Source organism: Mustela putorius, unplaced genomic scaffold, assembly GCF_011764305.1.
Source record: "Mustela putorius furo isolate JIRA1106 unplaced genomic scaffold, ASM1176430v1.1 tig00003909_pilon_pilon_pilon, whole genome shotgun sequence".
Taxonomy (NCBI): Eukaryota; Metazoa; Chordata; class Mammalia; order Carnivora; family Mustelidae; genus Mustela; species Mustela putorius.
Window position 1 is genome coordinate 41,975,534 of NW_025422057.1, and position 26,929 is coordinate 42,002,462.

Sequence of the window (26,929 nt, forward strand, 5' to 3'; positions counted from 1 at the left end):
CTTCACAACCACCTTATGAGGGAGGTGAGATTATTATTTTAATTTTACAGAGGAGGAAACTGAGGCAAGCACAATTTAAGGCATTTACTGGTAAGCAGCAGGGCTCTAATTCTACTCAAGAAGCTCAGAGTCCAGAGTCCATGTGTTAACTGCTAACCCAGACTGCCTTGCTGTATATTGTATGTAGGTCATACAGTGTAAATTACGTATCATAAAGTAGGAGAGCCTGGTATAGAATAGGTGCTCAATAAAGTTTCCTCCCCTCATACATGTTTATAACATGTCACAGGAAGTAACAGGTGTGATCTATAACAATCTGTCTTCAGGGCGCCTGGGTGGCTCAGTGGGTTAAGCCGCTGCCTTCGGCTCAGGTCATGATCTCAGGGTCCTGGGATCGAGGCCCACATCGGGCTCTCTGCTCAGTGGGGAGCCTGCTTCCTCCTCTCTCTCTGCCTGCCTCTCTGCCTGCTTGTGATCTCTCTCTGTCAAATAAATAAATAAAAATCTTAAAAAAAAAAAAAAAAAAGAATTTAAAAAAAAAAAAAAAACAATCTGTCTTCAAGAAAATCTGATAGCCAAAAAAAACAGCTATCAGCCAAAAGAAGGCTAAAGGTAAAAATGGCTTCAATTGCCTCATTTGCAGTCTAACAATGGAAAAGCCTTAATCTTTAAAAGAAAAATGTTAGGTTTTAGCGGACTACCAGCTCCATATGCATCACTGCTTATGACAACTGCTAAGACACGAAGGCAGCCTTATCAAGCTGGGATAGAGGCACACTGCTATAATCAAAGAGGGTCACCACCTTCTTCATTCCACCTGGTCCCGCCTCTTCAACACTTCAGAGAGGAATGACAGGAATGCAAAGAACAGGGAAATGACTACAATTGAGATTACAACTCAAAGATCGTGGGCCTTTGCTCACAGAGTATCAAAAGAACAAAGTGTGAATGCACCTCTGTCAAGGACATAACAGACATGACGATAAGGAGTGATTCATTAGATTCCTTCTAACACTGAAGTCCTGCGGGAACAGTATTCTTGCACTGACAATTTATTTCCTAAATATTTATTAAGTACCTATTATATACATGATTCTGTACTAGACACTGAGAATATACTGATGAGAGCAAAACGGGCCCAGCCCTCACAGAGCTCACAGTCACTAAAATAGACAATTAAGATAGTCCGACACTGAACAAGACAGCACAAATCATATGTAATCATAACTTGTGCTAAGTGTAAGGAAAGAAAAGTGCCAGGTCCAAGAGAGGCATGGGGTGGTGACCTAATCTCATCTGGAAAGACTAAGGGAAGCCATGCTAAAAAGCGACATTTAAGTTGACATCTGAAGAATTAGAGTTAGCCAGGTAAAGAAACAGGGGTGAGTTCTAGGCATAAGGAACAGCCTATACAAGGATCTTGAGGCAGGAAAGAACAATGAAGAACAGTATTTCTGGAATGGTGAGAATAAGGGGTAGTTGGTGGGATGTGGGTTTGAAGAAATAGGAAAAACAAGGACAAGATCAGGCAAGAGTGTATGAAGAGTATGGGATTTAAGTCTAAGTGGGATGGGAAAGCAATTATCTGGTGTCTATATAATGGACTGAAGGGGAAAAAAGCCGAAGCAAACAGACCAGTGAGAAAGACAGTATAGTAGTTTAGGAGAGGGACAATGGTGGTTAAGATTTGGGTAGTGGTGGTATAATGGACGGGTTCAACGTATATTTCATAACCAGATTTAATAGGACTTCGTATTGCATTAGATATGGGGATGACGAAGAGTGAATGTCAAAGAAGATCTCTACATTTCTGGCATAAGCAATCAATGAAATAAGGACAAGCAGATTTTGAAAGGAGCGAGGAGAAGAGATCAAGGGTTCAATTTTAGACATTTGAGATTACCCAAAGGGAATGTCTAATGGGCATGAAGCTTAAAGGACACTTTAGGTACTAAAGATACCAATCTATTACATCAACAGTATAGAGTATTTGAAGCTATGGCTTTGTATGAGATGGCCTTCTAAGAATGAAAAGAAAAGAGGGCCCCAAAACACCAACATTCATTTAAAAATGGGATTAATAAAAGCATTAACACCACATATCTTTATTTGGCATTCACTAATAAAATAAATTCATGGTCTAGATCCGACCATGTGCAGTATTAATATAGCGTATATTAGCACAGTTGGAATATAAACCACTATTCACAAGTGATACTTCTTCACAGGTTAAAAAAAACAACAATCTACCAAAAGAGCACTGTGGTAATCTAAAACATGTGCACGAGTGCTGTGACAGTACCTTCAACAGGAGGAGCCTACTTCCCGGCCTAGAACTCCCACTGGTTTTAATGAGTCACTTCTAACAAATAAAATGAGATGGAGACCACAGAGTGAGACGTGAGAGACTAGATCATAAAAGGCAATTCTGATTCCACCTTGTTCTTTCTTAAGAAATCCACTTTGAGAGAAGCTAGCCACCATGTCATCAGGACACTCAAGCAGGCCTTACCCCTAGGGCCATGTGGCGGGGAGCCAAGGCCTCCCACCAACAGCATGGGAGTGAGCCAGCGTGCACAGGGATACTGCAGCCCTCAGGAGGCTTTCAGGTGACTGCATCTTCACCAGCACAATTCACAAGACTCTACCCCAGACCCATCCAGGTAAGCCTCTGGTGGATTCCAGACCGTCAGAAAATGTGGGAGATCATAAATGCTTGTTTTAAGCTGTTAGGTTTTGGGGTAATTTGTTGAGTGGCAACAGAAAACATTCACTACTATATAATATAGTCATTATAAGAAATCTGCTAAAATAATAAAAAGCCTAATCACCGTAAGTTATTGCACAGGCAACTAAAAAACAGAAGTCTGGAAAGCATAGTCAATTCAGAGCGTAATAGCAGAAGTATAAGACAGTCACAATGCCCAAGGAACTAACTGGTAAATATAAGTAACACCTTTCTTTCAAAGGAGTAACCAAAAGTATGCTCTTTCCTTTAAAATTATCTCAACAAATAAGGTTCATTCTTGTGGGAAGAAAACCATCGCTAGTTCTACTTTCTATACTGTTAAATACATGCCCTTTAAGGTATGAGTTCCAGAAAGATGATGTCAATTTTATGTTCGAGGTAGAGGTACTTCTCATATAATATCCTGGCAAATTTAAGAGAGTGAATTCTGATGTCAGTCTACTGGTTTCAAGTATCAGCTCCAGGATTTATTGCGATGTAATTTTGGAGAAGTTATTTGAGCTAAGTCTCAGTCTCCTTAGCCACACAATGGGAATGATACTACTAACCCAAATGAGTTAGCATCGTGCTTCTCAGTATTAACCATTTGTTGTTATGGTTGTGATTACCATTATTAATAATATAAATACTGATGACTTTCCCTTTATTTGCCCCATCATATTAACTGTTTCTGTGATCATGACATAGCAAAACTGTAGCGATATTTTTGCAATCATTCCTGAAACAGAGTATTTTATAATTCTAACATCTGAAAATAACAGATTTTAAATTCCTAGAATAACACATTGGAATTTTTATATTAAATTTAAAATATCTAATCTTGGAAAGCTAAGGATATAAAAAAACGCAGACATCTGAAATTGCTACGTGATCAAAATTTCAAAATGATGCTGGTGTTTAAAAGTTATTTTAAAATATTTATTTCAAATAGGCATTGAAATACACTTTCCATTACTACATACATAGATTGCTGTTCCTTTTCAGGAAAATAATCTATGGCAAATTATTCAATAAATTATAAATAATTTCTTTTTAAATAAAAAATTACAAAGCTCGGTAAACAGAAGTAAGGCTGAACCAATAGTTCAGTCAGAATAAAAAACAGGAAAAGGCTGAAGTCAGCTGAAAAAACAGATGAAAGTCATTCTTTCCTCTTCCCGTTAAGCCCCCCACCCTTAATTTTTACTCTCTAGTAGTGAGGTTTGGGAATTTTCAACAAGCTGGCCAGCTGCCAATTCCATGAAGTAGTGAGGAGAAAACTCCCCCTTCAGGGGTCCCTCCCCCCTAGGCAGCTCCAGGCGCCTAGCCTGACAAGCTTTCTGAGAAGGACTAGACTCACTGCAGACTTTCTGGCTCCACAGCCATTGTTTGCGTGGCTGCCTCGCTCCTTATCCAGAGCTTAGATTAGCATAAGAATATTGTCCTTTCTCTCAACCAGCAACCCATCTATTCCTTCCTGACTTCGAACCATCTCTCCCCCATCAATCCCTGAGCTAATATACACACAGACAACTGTAGTAACACTGCTCATGGCTATTTTTGTATCAGTGTGAAAAACAATCTCACCCAAATCTAAACATAAACCCTTAAGAAAAAAACATGCTTAAATAAATAGTTATGTAAGTGTATCTGTGGTAATACACAGGAATCTCACCAAAATGTCTGCCTTGGGAGGCTATGCTGTGAGAATCTGTGATGGGTGACACATTCATAATGAGGTCTTCTGGAAAGTCTGAAAAAGGAGCAAAAAGAACCAACCATCTCACTGAATTCTGAGCTACAAGGGATGGAGAAGTTCCACTTTATAGAGACATTTCTAATTGCCATGTCTTCAACACCTTAAGGTCACTAATTTCATCGTCACCACTGAAGTTACTTTCTAACTAGACTTAACCTTTTCCCAACGCTCAATTATTTATTCAAAGCAACTTTAATGCATTTAACCTTTGTATTTCTGCTTAGTCGTCCCCTCTTCATTCAAAACCTTTCACTTTCCTTCTGGGCCAACAGACTACTCTTCCCAACACAAGTATGAATTCTTCCAGGAACAGAAAGGCAAATCAAACAAGTACAGCATTATACACTGCTGATGCATTTATACTATTACATCTCACACCTGGGGCTCAATATCAGATGCACAATAAATGCTTCCTGGTTTATGAACTTATTTTTCTTTTAAAGGAGATCTATTTTCAACCATTCAACTTTGTACTACAAATGCCCTAATCTAGTTGGTCCAAAGGTTTTTTTTGTTCATTTATTTCTATTAAATGAAAAAGCTCACAAATAAGAACTAGATTAGGCTATACATTAATCTTTGGCACGACTGTGCTCAGAAGAGAGTCTTACTGCCAGCTATCCATAGAGGGGTCTGGGTGTTCTTCTGTCTCTCCTCTGGAATAAGCACAGATGACCAAAAAACAAGCAAAGTGAATCAGTGGTTGCAGAGATGCCTGGAAGGAGCAGTGTTGGTCATCCCTGTTCAGGTGTATTAGGGGAAACGGTGAACAATACTACCTGTGTTTTCTGCACAGTATTTTTACACAGATAAAATCAGTATAAAATGGCAGTGAAGAATTCAAGGTCTAGCATACAACAGATCTAGGTCCTCTGTGTAGATTAAATGAGAGAAACTCATAAATATTATTTAGTGGTAACTTTAGGTTAGCATTGCCTGTCTTTATAATTTGCAAGTTAGTTTTATGTACATTAAACCATCTGTATGACCCTTACAGGAAGTAAAATTATTCCTACTCTGACAGAGGAAAGACAGGCTCTGCGAGCTAAAGCGACTTGAATTTCATATAGCTAGCAACTTGGGAAACAACTAAGCCCCAGGTCTTTGAACCCCAAGGGCCGTGTTTTATCCAGATTTACATGAGTAAATCCATCAAAGAGGAAACAGGAAGTTATTTTTTATTGAGCCACATAAGATTTTTCTTCAACTTTACAACTCTGCAAAGAAAAGGGGAAGCACAGCCGAGTTAAGAAACTTGCCCAAGATCACACAAGCAGTTAGAATCAAGTCTGGTGCTGACAAAGCCCAAATTCCACCCACTGCTGCGAAGTCAGTAGGAGGCAGGTAATGAGGAAAAAGAAACCCTGAAAGTAGTATACTCCTCATTATACACCACTGCTGCTCAGATATGGGAAAAACTCTCAATACTCTACTGTGTGACACTGAGCTGGGATAATGCTAACAGGTCTTTTCACCAGCTAGCTCCCTCACAGGCTCTGCCAACAAGGGAAAGAGAGAAAGCTGGAAGAGGGTGAAGGGACTTGCTTCCTCCAGACTCTGCTATTCCCAGTCAGCCATCTGAGCCACTCTCTCCACAAAGGCAGCAGCCAGTAGGTTCTAGTTTCCAGCTTCCTGCCACACTTCCAGAACCATGCTCATGGCCCACATTCTGACCCAGGGGTGCCAGCACCTCAAAGTCCGAGAGCCAGCATCTCAGGACCCATGTTCCAAGCTCCTCAGGGGCCAGCCACAGCTGGGCTCTGAGCTGCCTCCACTGGGGCACACATTCTCCAAGCATCTAGGTTCTGAAACCTCAATCTCTTCTGGGTGGTAGCTGCTTCCCACATGACCATTTCTGCTTAATACTAGTGTTTTGTTGGCTTTTTTCAATTCCCTAATACCTTTGTAGTCAATTCCCTATATCAAATTCTTCCTGTGAAAACAGCCACTGTGGTTCCTGACTGGGCCCTGATTGATACAAATACTTCAGAAAATTGACCTCAGAGACTGAACAGACTACACACACACCACACACATTTTTATATATATTTACTTCACTAAGCAGAAGCCAACAACATAGGTAACATTTCCCAAGTGCTTATAAACTGCATTTTAATATATGTATATTCAAAGAGTTCTAAGATGTTCTGACCTCAGAAATGAAATCTTCTAGACTCAGTACATTTCATTTCTTCTCCCACAAATAATTATAACCTATCCAGGTTAGAAGTTTGTTCCGGTTTGGCTGGGCTTCCTATTCTAACCTATGTGACCCAAAGTCAAGATGCCTAAAAGAATACCAAAATTTGGTTCTCAAAACAGATTTCTCATTTCCATAAGCAAGATTACATGTAATCAAAGGGTTTCTGGGTTAACTCAATAAATAGATGTGACCAAAAAACTAATTCAAATGCTAGATCAATCTTTCAGTGGAATATATCCAACTTCTAAAACTAAGGGAGGGGGGAGAACAAAGCAGAACTTCAAAAATAAGAACAAAAACCTCTACCCATATTTCACTCAGGAAACTAAATCAAAATGTCTGTATTTATTCCCTCAATATGAAAAATCAACCTTTCAAAAACAGTCATGAGCTTTTTTTTTTTAAAGATTTTATTTATTTATTTGACAGATCACAAGCAGGGAGAGAGGGGGAAGCAGGCTACCCGCTGAGCAGAGAGCTCGATGCGGGGCTCAATCCCAGGACCCTGGGATCATGACCTGAGCCGAAGGCAGAGGCTTTAACCCACTGAGCCATCCAGGCGCGGCACTCATGAGCTTTTGCAAGTGTGTCCCTCCCTAAGAAGATCTGGAAATATGTGGGTGACTTTTTGGTTGGTGACAAAGGACCAAAATAGAAAACGCAATATAATATGCAGGGATGATCCCTCAAAACAAAGAGCTGTCTCAACCAAATGTCAATAGTGCTCTATTGAGAAATACAGATTCTTGACTAAATGACCTGACTACTGTTTTTCATTATCTAAAGGCTCCTCTGTGGTTCTAGATACCCAAGATGCAATAGTATTAGGCCTCTAGGAAGAAAAATTACCTTGTTCGAACTAATGTCTAAATGCAATTTTACTTTCACTTTTTTCCCCTCTCTTTTGGCCACTTAAAAAGACTCCTATTCTAGCTGCATAAGTACCTGCATAAGGCAAAAATAGCTGAAAATCAGTTTCTTTCCACTTTTTTCTCTATTTACAATTTTTTAAAAAAACGATTTTATTTATTTGACAGAGAGATTGAGATCACAAGTAGGCAGAGAGGCAGGCAGAGAAAGAGGAAGGGAAGCAGGCTCCCCACTGAGCAGAGAGCCCCATGCGGGGCTCAATCCCAGGACCCTGAGATCATGACCTGAGCTGAAGGCAGAGGCTTTAATCCACTGAGCCACCCAGGCGCCCCTCTATTTACAATTAAAAAAAAAAAAAAAAATCCAGAGCACACAGGTTTCCCTTAAGCTCCGGAGTAGAGACTGTTCCAGACTAAGCCACTTAGCATATTCCATCCTCCACGCCAGAATGAAAAGTTCAGGGGAAAGCCAGTCTAATATAGTCTCAGGACTGTGGCTAGGCCTGCAGAGACACCATCCCTCTTTCAGAGTGAAGAGGCCCAAGAAAACAGCTGCCCAAGAAGCTTTTGGCAATTATGTTAGCACCAGAAGGGGAACCAGAAGGCAGAGCCATGAGACTAAAAGAAGCCAGGTCCTTACAGCCATCAGTGAGCAGCAACCTTGCCCGAAGCCTGAATAACAGGCACTTTTCAGTTTATAGTCAATAAATTCCCTTTTATTTTTTAGGTCACAGGGAGTTAGTTTTTCCTTTAGAACCAAAAACATTCCAGTCAATAGGAAAGAGAAAGGAACACTTAAGTATTCTGGGTTAGATTAGCATAAAATTAGTAACTCTGAATAAACAATAACATAGACCGGTATGAGAATTAAAGATGGCTTTAGTAGTATACAAATTTACCTAATAATGTGTCCAGCAGCTACATAATTTATTACTCCTGGTCTTTCTCATCTTACCCTCCAAATCTGCTAGCCTCCTCAGTCTTTCCTATCTCAGCTAATGGCCTCTCTACTTTTCAAGTATCTCAAGCCCAAAATCTTGGAAGTCATTCTTGGCCATTTCCTCCTTTCTTCTCATAGTCCATATCCAATCTCTCAGCAAACCCTGCTGGTTCTACTTTCAAAATATACTGAGAACCTATGCACGTCTCATCACCTCCCCTGCTCTCTGGTCCAAGACACCAACACTGTTTGCCTGGATTACCAAATAGCTTCCTAACCAGTCTCCCCACTTCTACCCTTGTCCACTACAGTATATTCTCAACACAGTAGCCAAAGTAGTGACAGGAAGCACACTAGGTCACATCACCCCCTCTGCTCAACAAACAGTAAGAGCTGAAGTCTGAAATGGCCCGTAGGACTCCAGCTCCTCCACTCCAGCTGCACTGGCTTCCTTGTCCCTGACACATACCAGGCCTGGCTCTGCTGCAGGACCTTTGCATTCATGGGTCCCTCTGCCTAGAACATTCCTCCCCTAGACATCTGTATGATTTGCTACCTCACTTCTTCCAAGGGCTTACTCAAATATCCCTTTCTTATTAACAGTGTTCCTGCTCACCCTATTTAAAACTGTAATCCTATCTTCACCCCTGGCACTCCTAGCCTCCTTCCCTGATATCTATCTATTTTTTTTCTCTTCAGCACTTGTCATCCTACAATTTGACATACAATTTACTATTTATTTTGTTTACTGCTTGCTACCTGCTCTAGAATGTATGCTCTATAAGGGCAGGGTGTGTTTTGTTTTTCACTCTGTATTTCTAGCACTAAGAAGAGCTTTTGGCACATAGTTGGTACTAAATAAATATTTGCTGAGGGAATCTGAATATAGCAAAAGGAATTAAAACATCATGCCAAATTTTTTTACTTTTATATACAAATGAGACCTTCCCAAACAGGCTGTACTGTGGATAAACTATTCAATTTCCTTATCTCAACACAACTGAAATGATACAAAAGCCACACCACTTCCTCCTGCTCACTTTGAGCCCTGACTTGTGTCAAGATCCTGTGAGGAAAATTTTCCACTCTTTTCACTGCATGTACTCGAGTTTGAGATATAAATTAAAAGGTCTTAATAAAGTCTTGTATAAGTAAACATAACGTCTCAAGATCTAAAATATTGCTTAAGGCAAACAATGGCTTGGGTTATACTTTGACAGTACCACATAGTTAAAGCAAGTTAAATAATTGTGGAAATAATCACAGACAAAAAGAAAATACAGCCCTCTCTTTGGTACAAACAACATGGTCTGACAAAAGGAACTTCAAAGGACTATCTAAACTCGACTGCAATATTTCAGCAGGGAGGCACGAGTAAAGGTTCAAAGGTAATATTTATATGTAAATTGTAAGTCACCAAAAGCCCTGAATAAGACCAGAGGGTATTACAATCAGATCATTAGTAATTCTTCCCTGTATTTAACTACAAACTATAGGAAACTAAACCTTGCGAAATGTAGGTCTACAAAAGAACACCCTCCAGATTACAAATTCCAATTTATTAAATGGGAAGCAGCACCTGGAAACCCAGGAAGCACTTCTGGCCTATGGACAAAACATCTACTTTTCATTTTGTTACTCTGTGTCAGATCATTACCACCACTAAATGGCCTGGTTTAGAGTGCTTTGCCAAAGAAGTTCTATGGCATGGGATGTACTTTTTTTTTCTCCTTTTAGTATCTTTCAGCTGAGATACCTAGTGTAAATACCTACCAACTTACATGTTTATTTTTTTAAAAGGCAAAAAATAAAACAGAAATTAAAAAGCAAAAAATAAAAAGGGGTGCATGGGTGGTTCGGTCAGTTAGATGACTAACTCTTGATTTCAGCTCAGGTCAAGGTCTCAGGGTGTGATTTCGAGTCCTGCATCAAAAAACACAATTTTTTTTTTTTTTTAAATAAAGAAAGGATAATATATAGCATAGTTTTTTAGGGGACCTAAGAGTTAGTTTTAATTCTGCCTTAACCAGCTAGCTGATCCTGGCCAATTCACTACCCTCTCTGAGCCTTAGTAATACATAAGCCCGAATAGCTGCTTCTGTTGTTGCTTGAGCAAATAAATCTGCAAGGCAAAAGTCCAGAAGTAGGATTCTGGCTCTACTTGTAGTCTTGGTAGATATTTTGGTAATTTCACTGGAACTATACCATTTTGTACTTCCAAATACAACATTGATATATGGACAATTTTTTTTTTTTTTTTTAAAATAAGAACAATTTTTGGGTGCCTGGGTGGCTCAGTGGGTTAAAGCCTCTGCCTTTGGCTCAGGTCATGATCCCAGGGTCCTGGGATCGAGCCCCACATCTGGCTCTCTGCTCGGCAGGGGGCCTGCTTCCACCTCTCTCTCTGCCTGCCTCTCTGCCTACTTGTGATCTCTGCCTCTCAAATAAATAAATAAAATCTTTAAAAAAAGAAAAAAAGAAGTTCCCTTCTAAGTATGTTAAGAGTTTTCAACATAAATGGGGTTCAATTTTATTATTTTTTCTCCATCTATTGATATGATCAGTGTTTTCCTCCTTCAATGCATTAATGGATAATTTAATTAGTAATAATCCATATTAGTTGAAAAATTAATCACAATAATCCATATTAAGAGCTTTCTTAAAGAGTGAAGCATCTGTGGTAGTTCTTAAAGATGTCCACAAATCTTTTCACATTTGTGAAAGTGAACTATGCTATATTGGATAACTCCCTTTTAACAAACAGCAGAAAGTGAAAGTGACAAAGTATGTGCTCTGTGAGTAGTCTAAAAAGGCAATGCAGATTTCTCTTTGCTCTTTCCTGGGTCATTCAATCTGGGCTGAGGAACTGAGGCCTCTTGCCAATAGTCATTTGAGTGTACCACCTTGGAAGGAGATCCCCTCCCCACCCCCCAATCAAGCTTTCAGATGAATGCAGCCCCTGCTGACATCCTAACTACGATCTCTTTTTAAGATACCCTGAACCAAAATCAACCAGTGAACTGCTCTTAGTGTCCTGTGTTAAGTTTTGGGATAAATTGTTATGCAGCAATAATTAACACACTATCCTTGGATTCCTAGGATAAATTCAATTTTGTCATTATTGAATAATAAATTGTCTGATCTTTGTCCCTAGAAGGGAACCCCTAAAGTAAATCTTTGGAATGTCCCAGTATTAGCAGTGTCTTTGTTATGCACAAGTCTTATAGATTATACCTGATTTTATGACTCAGAATGGAGGCTGGTCACCAAAATGGCCAACCATGTGATCAGAGGGTTGGAGATGGGACAAGGCTGAATACTGAGTTCAATTATGTGGCCAATTATCCAACTACACCTACACAATGAAACACCATTAAAAACACTATATACCATAGCTAAGATAAGTTTCCTGGTTGGTAAATACATCAATGTTCCAGGAAGATGACATACCCTGATTCCCAGGGGAGAAAGGGCTCCCCATCTGGAATACGCCCAGACCTCACCATATGTGTCTCTTCACTTGGCTGGTCCCAATCTGTATCTCTTAGAATCAAATGACCATTGTACATGTACCACTTCCTTGAATCCTGTGAGTCATTTTACTAAATCGTCAGATAAAATCTGAGGGGATCATGGAATCCTTTTGGATTTGCAGCCGGTTTGTGAGAAGTCCAAGTAACCTGGAAACCCCCAAACTTGTTACTGGCATCTCAAGTAAGGGTAATCTCGTTGGGGACTGTGCCCTTATATCTGTGGGTAGGTATTATCAGAACTGTACCACAATATTGTAGATACAATTGTTTAAATACACTCCTAGATTTGTTTTGCTAATATTTTGTTAGGTTTTATATCTATGCTCATAAGTAAGAAGTGCCTATTGTATTATCCATGTCTAGTTTTTATATCAAAGTTATACTAACCACATAGCATAAGCTGAGGAACTTTCCCTATTTTGCTATTTTCTGGTACAATATATATAAATTTGGATATATCTACCACTAGAGTAGTTTGATAAAAGTCAGTCTTAAATTCATCTGGGCCATGGAGTGTGTGGTTGGTTCAGATGTTGAAACATGTGACTTTTGATACTAGGACTGAGTCCAAACCCCACACTGAATGTAGAGACTACTTAAAAATAAACTCTTTAAAAAATAATAAAATCATCCGGGCCAAGGGCTTATCCGTGAGCACATGGGAGGGAACTGTCTTTCAATATAAATCAAATTTCTCTAATAATTATTTAAAAATCCAGGTTTTCTACTTAGTCAGAGTCAATTTACATTTTTTAAAAGAAAATTGTCATTTTATTTAAATTATAAAATGTACTGACATGAGGTTACTTAAGTTATTCTCTTATTTTTAAGAAAAAAAATCTCTTCTATATTTGAAGTTACACTCTCCCCTTTACATGCCCAATACTATGTGTGCTTCCTGGGTTTTTCTTGATTGATCAAATGGTTTATTTATGAAAATTGGCCTTTTCAAGAACAAATTTTTGGTTTTTGTAATCCTCTCTTATGTGTCTTAAAAAATAAATTTTCCATTAATTTCAAACCCCAATTCTATCACAGATTAGCTAGAAGCTTGCAGAAGTTTCTCTCTGTGCCTCAGTCCTCTCATCTATAAAATGGGAATAATAACAGTAGTCACTCCACAAGGTTATAAAGATTAAATAAGATAATCCCTGTAAAGCATATGGAACAATGCAAGGGCTAGATAGTAAGTATGGAGTTTTTTGTTGTTGTTGTTTCAAGATTTATTTATTTATTTATTTATTTATTTATCTGAGAGAAAGAGCACACACACATGTACAAGGTGGATGGGCAGAGGGAGAGGGAGAAAGTCCAAGCAGACTCCCAGCTGAGCACAAAGCCCAGCACAGGACTTTATCCCACAACCCTGAGATCACAACCCAAGCCAAAACCGAGAGTGGGACACTCAACTGACTATACCACCCAGAAGCTGCAGAAATGCTGGCTTTTACCTCTCTTGAATTTATTCTGTTGTTCTTTTCCTCATTTGTTAGATGCTTAGCTTATTAGTATTTTTAACATGAGTATTTAAGGCTTCAGTGTGTCAGGCAAGTATTAATATCCAAATTTTCTGTATTGTTTAGTTCTAGGTATTTTCTGATTTGTATTACAATTTTACTTTTCACCTGTGGGGTTACAGAAGTATGTTTTTAAATTTATAACCACAGATTTGTATATACTGTTTGTTATTCGTTTTTTAAAAGATTTTTTTTAAAGATTATTTATTTATTTATTGAGAGAGAGAGAGAGAGAGACCGAAATAGCAAGAAAGAGCAGGAGCTGGGAAGAGAGGGAGGAGCAGGCCCCCTGCCAAGCAGGGAGTCAGATGTGGGGATGGATCCCAGGACCCCAGGATCATGACCTGAGCTGAAGGCAGACACTTAAACCGACTGAGCCACTAAGGCGCCCCTGTTACTCATTTTTAACTTAAGTGCATTTCTTGGCAGAAAATATGGTTGATATGATTATTTGGAATGTATCAGAATTATTTATATTTTGAAATGTATTAGAATTTGCTGTACATCCTAGTAAATGGTCACATTTAATAAATGTTAACGTCTAGAACAAATGAACTTGTCATATTCTCTGCTTAAAAATCCATGAATATATGCACTTTAATAGGGTGGAATGACGAAGACATAAGAAGAATTGTTAGAACCTGGCTTCTGCAGGGTTTTCTAACACCATGCTCCCACTCCTCCATATCCTTACAATGCTCCGACTATACTGAAATCACTGTAGCACTCTATCTTCACAGGCATTCCCCCAGACTTCTATTCTTCTGCACGGCCTCTGGGCTTTACCAGGTTAACTTTAATTTATTCTTTAAGACTTGGTCTATGAGTAATCTTGGCAGGCAATCCCTCATCTTACTCATCAGGCTGAGAGAGGTGTCCTATCTCTGTATGGCTGGTGCACCCAGAATATGTAACATAGCTGCTTCACGGCTCTTGGCTAACATTCATTTAAAAATTACTTATTAATTCCTTGGTATGTGCTCTACACTTCTTATACAACAATAAATGAAGCAGATATAACTCCTCCTATTAAGAGACATACATTATCAGGTGATGTTTGGACTTACCTTGTAGCTTTTGTAATCTCCATTTTCTGGCACATTACTAACCAAAGCAATACATGTTCAATAAATGAATAAAAAATATATTAATATCTTAAGGGAACATAACTGAGGAGTTAAACCCACTACAAAAACCACATATATACTCTAACATTCTTTAGAAGTATACTGGCATCTGAAAATGCCTCTCCAAACCTTACAGTTTTAGCCAATAATTACCAATCCAACAATCTCTATCCAGTACTAGCTCATGAACTTCACTCCTATTATCACCTCTGGTGACTCCTAGGTATAGGAGAAAAGAAATTTAGATCCAAGTCCTGAAACAGGGAACCTTAATATACTCAAAAGCCCTCTTCTTAAAATATTTCTGGCTTATTTCATGTTTTGAATTATCTTAGCTCTAAGTTCATTAGGTTTTTCTTATCATACTTTTTTTAATAGTATGAAATAAGAAATTTAATATAGTCCACCTACTTCAATATATTAATTCATTTAATCCTCTTACTAACTTTATGAAGCAAGTATTCTCATCATGAATAATTTTATAAGAATAAATCTGAAAATAGAGCAGTGTATGATTTTTTTTTTTAGAATGGTATTAAATACCAAAATTAATTCAAGAGGAAGCAGAATAACTAAACACACCTAGATGACAATAAGAAGTAGAAGTCACCGTACTGGAAATGGGATGGCGGGTAGTAAGAAGGGCGGTGGAGTGGGATGGCAGTGAGGAGAACACAGGCTTTGGTGTATACTGTTCAAAATTTTATATAAGAAGAGCTCATCAGATCTCCTTATTAGTCCCTTACAAACAAAGAGCAGATGGGAGCAAGCAAGGGAGGAATATAAGAAAGGAAGAATAGGGAGGAAACAGATGAGCTCAAGAGTTAAACTGGAATTTCTGAGATACCTGGATTGGAAACCACATTACAAAAAGGTGAAAATGTAAGACATTAGAGCAGGCAGGAAGTACTTGAGATGGAGGATAAGGATAGGAATTGAAACATCACTACAGAAGATGAAAAGATGCTGCTGGGGGCACCTGGGTGGCTCAGTGGGTTAAGCCTCTGCCTTCGGCTCAGGTCATGATCTCAGGGTCCTGGGACTGAGCCCTGCATCAGGCTCTCTGCTCAGCAGGGAACCTGCTTCCCCCTTTCTCTCTGCCTCTCTGCCTACTTGTGGTCTCTGTCTGTCAAATAAATAAATAAAATCTTTAAAAAAAAAAAAAAAAGAAAGAAAGAAAGAAAGAAAAGATGCTGCTGAAATCCGGTGGCGTGCTCCCCCCAACCCAGTATCACATATAGCTGTAGTAACACAAACGGCTACCTAAACCTGAAAGTACAACACAGAGAATGATCAAATAAGAAAGTCAGGAGCGTACCTGCCAACATCAGTTAAAAAGAATGGATTATCAGGGGCACCTGGGTGGCTCAGGTGGTTAAGTGTTTGACTCTTGAGTCCAAGCCCTGCACTGGGCTCTGCACTGGGCACAGAACCTATATACATACATACATAAATAGGAATAATATTGTAGTTATGAGGAGGCATTCTTCACTGAAGACAATGGGAATAAGCTTTCAGTCTCCCTTGGGGGTGTGGTGGGGTAGGGGTAAGTGGATAGCATAATAACCCAAGAGCCTGAGGGCAAAGTCCATAGGAAGTCTATAGGATGAGTTCTAGACTTCTCTACAGAAGAGAGTAGGTGTGGGGTGCCTGGGTGGCTCAGTCCAACTGAGCGCCTGACTCTTGGTTTTGGCTCAGGTCATGATCTCAGGGAGTCTACTGGAGATTCTCTCTGTCCCTCTGCCTGTCTCCCACCCTGAGCTCGCTCTCTCCCCTAAAATAAAGAAATCAATCTTAAAAAAAAAAAAAAAAAAAAAAAAAAGGAGAGGAGGTGTAAGACAAAATTTTCAATGGTGTGCTGGGAGATACCAATAGAAAGGGTAGAACTCAACGATAAGGGTAGAACTCATCTTTTCTTCAAGCATGGAGTTATAATTGTTTTTCTGCAATGCAGGGTTTTAAAATGCTATGAGATCTAACAGATTCATTACACTGCTCGAGAATCTAGCAGTTGCCAGTGTGTAGAGGCCCTGAGGAGACCTCCCCCAGAGCTCCAAGAAATCAGTAAGTTTGTTGGCTCCACTCTTATCAGCCACAGCAGAAACACTCCAACTTTTATCCTGATTGGTTTGCCACTGAACAATGGATGCCTACAGCTAAAACTAAACAGATGCTTAGGGAACCCAAGACCCCCAGAAGTAAGTGCAAAAAAATGCAATCTGCTGAAAGAGAACTCAGCAAGCACAAGAAAAGCTAAGCTCAAAATAAGAACAGGTGGCTTCTACTTAGATGGAACAGAAGGGAATGGGCAATAGTGCTCATGTGGGACACCCAGGGCATCAGTCTCACCAGTAAAGGAGAAGCAACTCATGGATGTCAAGAGTACAGGAGCTGCCAAGCAGGATACCAATGCAAGATTTCGCCCCCAAAGGCAAGGTCAGAGCATTTCAAAGAGGGTACCACTATTATGCCAACAGTGAAGAAAGGGGGCATCTCTGGGTTTCTACGGTGCTAGCAGATGATGTGCTTCTCAATTATTGCTTTTCTCCTAAGGAACTCAAACATGAACAGCTTTAAAAAAAATCTTAAAAGAAAAAAAAGGAGGGGGGCACCTGAGTGGCTCAGTAGGTTAAGCATCTGCCCTCCACTCAGGTCATGAACCTAGGGTCCTGGGATCAAGCCCCGCGTCCGTCTCCCTGCTCAGCAAGAAGCCTGCTTCTCCACCTCCTCCTCACTCATGCTGTCTCTCTCTTTGCTACCTTATGTCTCTTTCTCTTTCAAATAAATAAATTAAAAATAAAAAAATAAAAAAATAAAAAAATTTTAAAAACACTAACAGCTATGCAACCAATGAAGAGCCAATGAAGAGGGCCCAGCAAGTAGGGTACACTCCACATTCCTTATCATGACCCTTGACCTGCACCTCCCCTTAAGGAACTCAATCTTTGTTCAATCTTTTTATATCCTAATTGAGAACTAATGCTCAGTGAAAAATAACTGTACATTTAGAAAATTTTTCTCAAGTTCTGAGTCATCAGAAGGCTGATGGACCAGAAAAGAAGGGGCTCTCAGCAGATTAAGCTGCAGTGCAAAGCTGCATGTTGCTCATGTTCAATCAACTCAAATGTACTAGAGATACTAAAGATGTACTAGAGATAATCTATGGTAGACAGAGGCCACGCAGAATCTCTGGCAAGTTCCACCAGAAGAGATAGAGGATAGACATCTAGACATTCTGAGGCAAGGATATGACCTCTATAACGCTGTATGAAAAGTGTAGCTCCTGGCATGATATTGGGCCCCAGTAAGGAATGGAACCATGGAAGATCCAGGATTTAGTGACTAGAGCAACCCATCATGATCTACCAAGTCCCAAGGTCAGGTGCAGCAGCAAGTTACTTAATGATGGAAATGGTATTTGTGTAACAGGACCTAGGCAGTTCTAGAGGGCACTAGTGAATTCCAAGTCGTAGCCCAGAACCTCACGTCACTAACTCCCATCACACAGATGTCTACTTTTGCTCACACCAACAACTTTATGGTAGGTTCCTGGTGACCAATGACAAAAAGAAAAATCTGGGGCCTGGTGGCCAGTGACAAGTCAAAACTGGACCACTACTGCTCTGCAGCCTTCCTTGGAGGACTCTGAAAGACAATGAAGAGGAGAAATTCTCTTGGCAGGTATGATGAAGGGAGAAGTGACCAGAAAAGAAAAAACATGGACTCCCTGGGAGTGGCAAATGGTATGGCTGACTGGTTAGGGGGATGGAAACACTAGAAAATAAGACACAAGGCACCTGAACAAAAGGCACGTTGATGGCTCTACGAGAGCCAGCGCAAAGTATTGATCTTTATGTCTTACGGTAACGCCCACGAAAAGCATGAAAAGAGGTGTGTTTAACACTATTCCCAACTACAGAGGAAATGACAGGTCGGTTAACCACAGCGAGCTTTTGCTATCAGCCACCTCAATGCTTGACCAACAGGGCCATGAATGGAGGAGCCATAGTAAAGGGAGGAAGGCTTTACACAGGCCCAACAGCATGGGCTCCTCCTTATGAAGGTGACCTAATTACTGCCATTCCAGATGCAGGTTTGTCTTCCTTGCCCATGTATACCTTATGCCAGCACCATCGTCCCAGGGCTTACAGATTAGCACATGAGGAATATCAATTATGGCCTCAGAACCAGCTACAGTAGTGGGGACTATAGCTTGTTCCACTAACCCTCCTGTTTCGGAGATTTCTTTTAGCAGTTATAACCAGCCCCCAATTTGAAGCAGACCGAGTAGACTTACTGGAACATGAGGCAATCTGAGTAACAAAAGGGGCAGGCAAACCCCTGTGGTGCTATCCCCTCAGCCTGCCAGCCACCTCAGCACAGCTACAGCGGACAGTTCTCTGCACTGCCTGACAACATCGGACACCAAGTGTAAGCCAAGACGCTGCTGTTTTGCTCCTCAGGGTTTTCTCCAAACCCTGCCCAGCAGTAAGTAGACACAGCCACATAAATGCTAGCATTAAAGCTCCAGGAGCAGGCTTCAATGAACAGAAGATGAAAGTCAGTGGATAAATGTCCCAGCCCCCAGTCCTTTGGTGGGACAATACTAAGGTGCATTCAGAGGGTTCCCAGAGGACTGAACCCCAGTTGCCCTTAGTTATAACTAGCTTCTTAACACACTAAATGTAACCTCCCTCACTTGTCCCATTCCCTCTGTGTCTTTGGGTCACCTTGCAAATAAACCGCCCAGCCATTAAGTCCTTTTCTCAGGTTCTACTTTCAAAGGAGACTAAGAAATGATGAAGGGAGAAGTGACCAGAAAAGAAAAAAACATGGACTCCCTGGGAGTGGCAAATGGTATGGCTGTGCAGTCAGGACTCAAACTAAAACCACTGGCTCCATTGCCTGTGCTTGAACGAGAGCATGTTGCCTCTTTATAAAGTAGCAGGAACATGGTGTAGTACGCTGTGGTGCACTAAAGGTAGGTAAAAAGCAATGAACATGTAAGTATATACACAGCAACAGGGAGATTTTAACTTTCTAGTGCTGAACAAAACAGTGGAAAATTGGGGTAGACCATATGTAGCAAAACCTAACTAAGTCAATTAAATACATATATACACACACACCAATAACACTATAAATTCATTCAAGGACATAAAGCAAACAAATTAGAGTGGTTTCCTAGAGCAGGAGAAGAAAAAGAGGCAATCAAGAAGAAAGGAAATGAAATAAATCATTTGAGGGATTTTAATAAAGAACAAAATAATTTTGCTGCCATAAACAGAAGACGTGATTAACTCATGTTTCTGAATCACAGTCTGAGTGTACTGTCACAGTATTAAATAGAAAAGTCGGTATTACTTGGTATTATGAACTGGAGGTTCTCAAAGTAAATATACAACTGTGAACATATTTTTAAAATTCAACTGTTACGACCTAAAATGATTCTGAATACTACCTGCAGCACCCATTCCACGCTTCAGGAAACACTGCTGTCACTATTCTGGGATAAGGGGCTCTTTTAAAAAATATATACATATAAATGTAATAAAGTACAAATATTAATTACTTTGAGAGCTTAACTAGATTGACTTTAAAGAGAAAACCTGATAATAATTCAATCACAAAGCTTGCCTCAATAATGTAACATCTTCCAGTTACACAATGTATAATTACAAAACAGTGACTTAATTTTCAGTATGAAATGTTGGAATATTTCTAACTATTTCAAAATCCTAAATCAGTCATCAATTAAGGGTTGAAAAGAACTTTAATAAAAGCATCATAATGATTCACAGACCTGTACCCCTGGGGATAAAAATATATGTTTATAAAAAATAAAAAATAAAAAAATTAAAAAAAATAAATAAAAGCATCATGATTAGTTAGTTTTATATCATGAGGTAACTAAGAACCTCACTATAAGATATTTCTCTAAGGACATTACCATACTAATGCTTATCTGTTAACTTGAAACTTGAATTCTGCTTCATGAATTTCTTCATAGATCCCAATTCACTGAGCAGTAATTCCATTAAAACAAGATACCATCCTTCAGTAAAAGTGTCAGAATTTTACTTAAAGAAATATTTTCGGCTCAGGACATGATCCCAGGGTCCTGGGATCAAGCCCCACATCGGGCTCTCTGCTCTGCGGGGAACCTGCTTCCCTTCCTCTCTCTCTCTGCCTGCCTCTCTGCCTACATGTGATCTCTGTCAAATAAGTAAATAAAATCTTTAAAAAAATATTTTAAACATTCTTTTACTAAATAGTACACAGTATTTAAAACTACAACAAAAGAGATGGGGCACCTGGGTGGCTCAGTCATTGGGCATCTGCCTTCAGTTCAGGTCATGATGTCAGGTTCCTAGGGTCAAGTCCTGCACTGGGCTCCTTGCTCGGCAAGAAGGCTGCTTCTCCCTCTCCCACTCCCCCTGCTTATGTTCCCTCTCTCACTCTCTCTCTCTGTGTCAAATAAATAAATAAAATCTTTAAAATAAATAAATAAATAAAACTATAGTGAAAGAGATAAATATGAACAAAACAATATTTCTTTTTCTCCCCCAAAGATTTTATTTATTTGACACAGAGAGAAAGAGAGAGGGAGGGAGAGCAAGTTCAAGCAGGGAGGAAGAGCAGAGGGAAAGGGAGAACCAGACTCTGCTGAGCAAGGTGTCCAAACCAACACTGGGCTTGATCCCAGGTCCCCAGGATCATGACCTGAGCCAAAGGCAGCCGTTTAACAACTGAGCCACCCAGGCACCCCAGAACAGTATTTCTTTCTTTAAAAACTGATCTTTTAAAAAAAAGGCAATTACTTTTTTAAAATTACTTTAAAAAGTAAGAATAAAAAGGCAATACTTTGCTTTTTTCATAACATCTCCCTTACAATATGCTAAGGTTTAAAAATTAATGTACAAAAATATTTCTTGCACACAAATAGATGAAGAAACCAATAAGATAGAACTTTAATTTTAATGTTTCTTTAAACTTAGATCCAACCAGATTTGAAAAATTACTTATGTTTGCTATTGACACCGCCCAACATTATCTGTACTATCCAGACAGAATGCATAGACATCATCACCTCTTTCCAACATCCAGTCAGAAATTACTATTCCTTCTTCCTTGACAGTATCTATTATACATGGTCTTTCTTTTCCATTTCCACTGCTACTACTGGGATTAAATTCTGATTACTTCAAACCTAATAGCTCCTACAACCATCTGGGCTCCCTGACTCCTCATTCCATTTCTCTAATGATATACATTCACAAATCAATGCTAGCATAATTTCCATAAGGTAAAATTTTATGTCACACTTCCTACCCTCTCTAAGACCTCTACTATATTCTTAGGGAAATATTCATTTTCTATCAATCAGCTTCTCCAGAAATACCTTTGAATTCTTTCTTTACCTACCCAAATTCTACTCATCTTCCAAAATCTCAAATAATCCCTCCTATGTTTTGTGTATACTTCTCAATGCTATAGAACCCTGATTAAGAAGTAATGATTTACTCTTCTGGCATTTATCACTTTTACCTGGCAGTGTTGGTTATCATTACTCATATTACTTACACACATACCTTATAGATACAACTAGAAGCAGAGGATTGGGACCACGTTCTTTGTTTTCTGATTTCTCCTTTGTGACTTGCCGTTACATAGTTTAACAAGGACCAAAATAAGTAATACCCTACAGAACAAAAGTAAGGGCTCTGGGGCCTTACACTAGGAAGGAACATTTCTTAGAGTCAAAAGAAATATAGATTGGGGGGGGGGTGCCTGGGTGACTCAGTCAGTTAAGTGACCGGTTCTTGATATTGGTTCAAGTCATGATCTCAGGGTTGTGAGATCAATCCCTGTATCAGGCTCCACACTGGGCATGGAGACTGCTTAAGATTCTCTCTCCCCCTCTCCCTCTGCCCCTACCCATTCCCTTTACCTCCAGCACTCATCGCATGCACTCACTTGCTCTTAAAAATACATCTATAATATTTATATATTATTAAATATTAAATATTTTTAAAATATTTTTATTAATTTTTGATTTTTTAAAATTTCAAATATTTAAATTTTTAAAAAATAAATAAAAAGCTTAAATAAAATTTAAAATGTTTTATTAAAAATTTTTTTAAAGGGCGCCTGGGTGGCTCAGTGGGTTAGGCTGCTGCCTTCGGCTCAGGTCATGATCTCAGGGTCCTGGGATCGAGTCCCACGTCAGGCTCTCTGCTCATCGGGGAGCCTGCTTCCCTCTCTCTCTCTCTGCCTGCCTCTCTGTCTACTATGATCTCTCTCTGTCAAATAAATAAAAAAATCTTAAAAAAAAATTCTTTTTTAAGATTTTATTTATTTATTCATTTGACACAGATCACAAGTAGGCAGAGAGGCAGGCAGAGAGAGAGAGAGGGGGAAGCAGGCTCCCCGATGAGCAGAGAGCCCGACGTGGGACTCGATCCCAGGACCCTGAGATCATGACCTGAGCCGAAGGCAGCAGCTTAACCCACTGAGCCACCCAGGTGCCCCTGTTTTATTAAATTTTTAATCAAATTTTTATTTTTGGTATTTTAATATTTTAATAAATACTATAAAATGACATTTACATATTTTATATAGATATACAGATATAGATCAGAAAGGACCTCAGGAATTGGCACTTGAGATGGGTCTTTAAAAGTTGACAGGCCTTCCACAAGAAAGAAAAGTGGAAAAAGCATGTCAGGAGAAAATAATATGAACAGAGCAGAGAGAAATACAAGGCAATTTCAAATTACAGGCAGAGGGGTATCATACATACATGCAGGGGTACAGAAGAAGAAAATTAAAATCTGCTAAATAACCAATGTTTACAGGTTTTTATAATTTCAGGTTAAGGTCATCCCTACCCTAATCAAGGACCCCATTATTTCTCGCTTGAAACAATTAGGAGCATCCTACTTGTCTTTGCTTTAGGGATCTGTCTTCCCCTTCCAAACTATCATCCATATCACTGCCAGATTAATTTTAAAGATTTTATTTATTTATTTAAGAGAGCCAGACAGATAGAGATAGTGAGAGAGAACAAGAGCAGGGAGGTGAGGGAGAAGCAGGCTGAGCTGGGAGCCATCATGGGGCTCGATCTCAGGACCCTGGGACCATGACCTGAGCCAAAGGCAGACACTTAACCAACTGAGCGACCAGGCGCCCCTGTCAGATTAATTTTAACAGAACACAATTATGATCCTGAAATGCCTCTGTTAAAATATTTTAGTGACTGCCAACTATTAACAAAATAAAGCCTGAACTCCCTACCATAGCATTTGGAGTTCTTCACAATGAAGATCTCTTCCCGCCTTGTCCCTCGAAGCCTCTCTCATACCGTGAATTCAAGCCATACAATGATTTCTCCTGTCTTTTGTAGAGTAGATACATCTCAAGCTTCCCTTCCTTATGTTGGGTTCTGTGCACACAATTCTCTCACCTCCCAAATTCCACCCAGCTATCTTTCACTCATCTTTCAAGACGCTACTCAAGTATCATTTCCTATGTGAAGCCTCCCTGACAATACTCTCTAACAGTGCTGAAGCTCTTCTAGGTGTTGCCAAACACACTTTTCCAATTTCATATGGCACTTTTCCAACTGCACTTGAATCAGCTGTTTGCATACTCACCTCTAAGCAGACTACCTGAAGAGCAAACCAAGGAACCCATTTCCAAACATTCTGTATCCTCAGTGCCTAACAGAGTACCTGGCATAGTAGGTATTTATTAAGTGTTTAAAGGGAGAAGGAAATGAGTGGATCCAGGCAAAGGTTATTACTCACTTAAAGCTATACTCTTCAGAGTCTTTACCACTAAAGTAGTTTGTCCTTACTTCGGCAGACCAAAAAGGAGTCCCTGACAGTACATGCAGAATTATCTTTCAGAAGATTTCAGCTGGTAATAACATGGAGAGGGAAATGGAACAAAAATAGGCACAAAGCTGGGAGAGCCAGGCAATATTTCAGGAGAAATGTTAACAGAAAGGCCTAATCTAGGGTGCTGATGGGGGCACTGGAAAAGAGAGGATGGAAACATTCATGGCACATTACAGAGGTCAAGGGATGGTACTGGATCTCTGACTGAGGGCAGGAAGGAAAAAGCGAGGAATGAGATTCAGCTCTGAGACTCTGAACGTGGGTGACAGAAAGAGAGAGGTCCAGTAACAGGTGTGGGAACCCTGGTGTGAAGCAAGCAGCTGGAGATATGGGACTGAAAGTCAGAGAGAGGGTCACAACTGAGATGTAAGGTTGATAGAGATCACTTTAGAGGTGACTGTTGAAATGAGATTAGGAAAAACATAAAGAAAAAGATAAAAGCTTGTGGATGTTGTTACTTAAGAGTAGCAGGAGGGAAAAGAAAGAAATTATGAAGGAGTAATTAAAGAAGTAGAACTAGAAGAACACAGGGGCACAGAAAACGAGAGAACTGCAAAAAAGGGAAAATGACAACTACTACAGTGATCAAAGAGTATCGCGCCTAATAAGAGACAATTAAAAAATCATAAGTATTTTTCAAAAGAGCAAAGACACCAGTGGGGCAGGGTGAGAAAAAAAGAGTGCATGCTCAGGAAACAGCAGCAGGGAGCAAAGCCAACTACTCCAGGAGGAGAAAGTACAGACTGCTTCACAGTGTATGTCCTAGTCATTTTTCTATAACAGAGATCCCTGAATAATTCAAACCTTTTACCTGATAATCTGAGTCTGCAAATGGACTGAAAATAATGAACCTGACTTCCCCAAACATATGGTCTTAGAATGGCTTCTTCTCCCCTATCCCTGGTGTTACTGCAGTTCCTGCTTCTTTAAATAATTTCAATCTCCAAAGAACTATATTTTAAGACATTTTTATTCTTAAGTCTATAATGTGTGAAAGTTTCAAAATAATATAAATATCCATTTTTAATACAATCCACCATTCTGAACTCTGCTTGGTCATCTTTAGAGAGAATAAATATATCTCTATATATCATCTAATGCTCATTTTCTATAATTAGAGTGAAGGAAGTGATATCAGTAATAAGTACCTGTTATTCCTGAAGAGGTTCAACATTTATAAGAAGAGAAAAATATATTAGATCTACTTATGAACTCATAAGGAGTCATTAGAGAAACTAAAGAAGCTAAAATAAAGTTGTAGCAATAATACAAACAGAAGGACTATTTTCAATTTTTTTCTTCCTTCCAAGATTTTATTTACATTCATGTCAGTTAACATAAAGTGTGGTACTGGTTTCAGGAGTAGAATCTGGTGATTCATCACTTACACACAAAGCCCAGTTGCTCACCCCAACACGTGCTCTTCTTCTTCATGCCCATCTCCCATTTAGCCCATCCACCCTCCCACCTTCCCAGACTATTTTCAATTGTTAACAAATGAAAATTGTATATATTATTCTAGTTATTTTCTTAAAAGTCTTTTTCTTACCTCAGAGATGTGGCTAGATAAAACTGTACTTCCAGTTTTCTCCAAACTGCTTTGACCTATGCTTCCATCTCATGAATTCCAAGACAGTATTAAACTGATGCATATTTTCATAAATCTGTTAAAAAAAAAAGAAACTAACTTAGACTAAAAGAAACATGCAAAAGCAATACTGTACATTTGTCAGGTGTAAAATTATACATTTTCAATGTAAAGTCAATGAAAATGCTAAAGTATTTTAATATGTCACTTTACCATTTTCCCAACCTCTACCCAAAGAAGTTTCCCATTTTGCTTATTTTCAACTTCACAAATGTAACAATAGCTCTGTGGAAAAAATTACTTGCATGTAAAATTTCTATATTGGCTTGAAAAAACATGAACAGCTAGAAGCAGCACTAAAATTTACAATTCTACGATATTCAAATTCATGCTTAGGCAAAAATATATTTGGCCACCCACCGAATATCCCTATTTTCACTTTTTATCACAAAATCTCAGTAAGCAGTTTTAATTTCAGTCAACCTTCCACCTAGAATATTAAGGACTGGAGGGGTCAGGAATTAATGGCACTGCATGGTCTAAACTCAGGGGATAGGTTACAACTATGTTACCACTGACATTTAGTTCCCCTGCTTTAAAACACAGAGTTCAAAAATATAAAAGAGGGAAACAATAAAAAAATTTTAATTTAAAAAGGCATGTTGTTTACTTAGAGATTTAAGAAATAATTTTATTGAATCTATTTTTAACTGAAACTTCAAATAGCAAAGTATTGTTTCATAGTCTTAAAAAGGAAAAATTT

At 39.1% G+C, this 26,929-nt stretch overlaps 1 protein-coding gene across 2 annotated transcripts in view; it reads right to left on the reverse strand.

Annotated features, from left to right (window-relative positions):
- The window catches only part of BMPR1A (bone morphogenetic protein receptor type 1A), a 140,051-nt gene that overhangs the window by 37,781 nt on the left and 75,341 nt on the right, over nucleotides 1-26,929 (reverse strand). The window contains exons 2-3 of one of the 2 annotated variants that reach the window (XM_045068973.1): nucleotides 26,128-26,242; nucleotides 4,404-4,481 (exon numbers count right to left, since the gene is read on the reverse strand). The gene's annotated coding sequence lies outside the window, so the exon portion shown is untranslated. The remainder of the gene's footprint in view (nucleotides 1-4,403; nucleotides 4,482-26,127; nucleotides 26,243-26,929) is intronic. The other variant, XM_045068972.1, reaches the window with a different exon arrangement.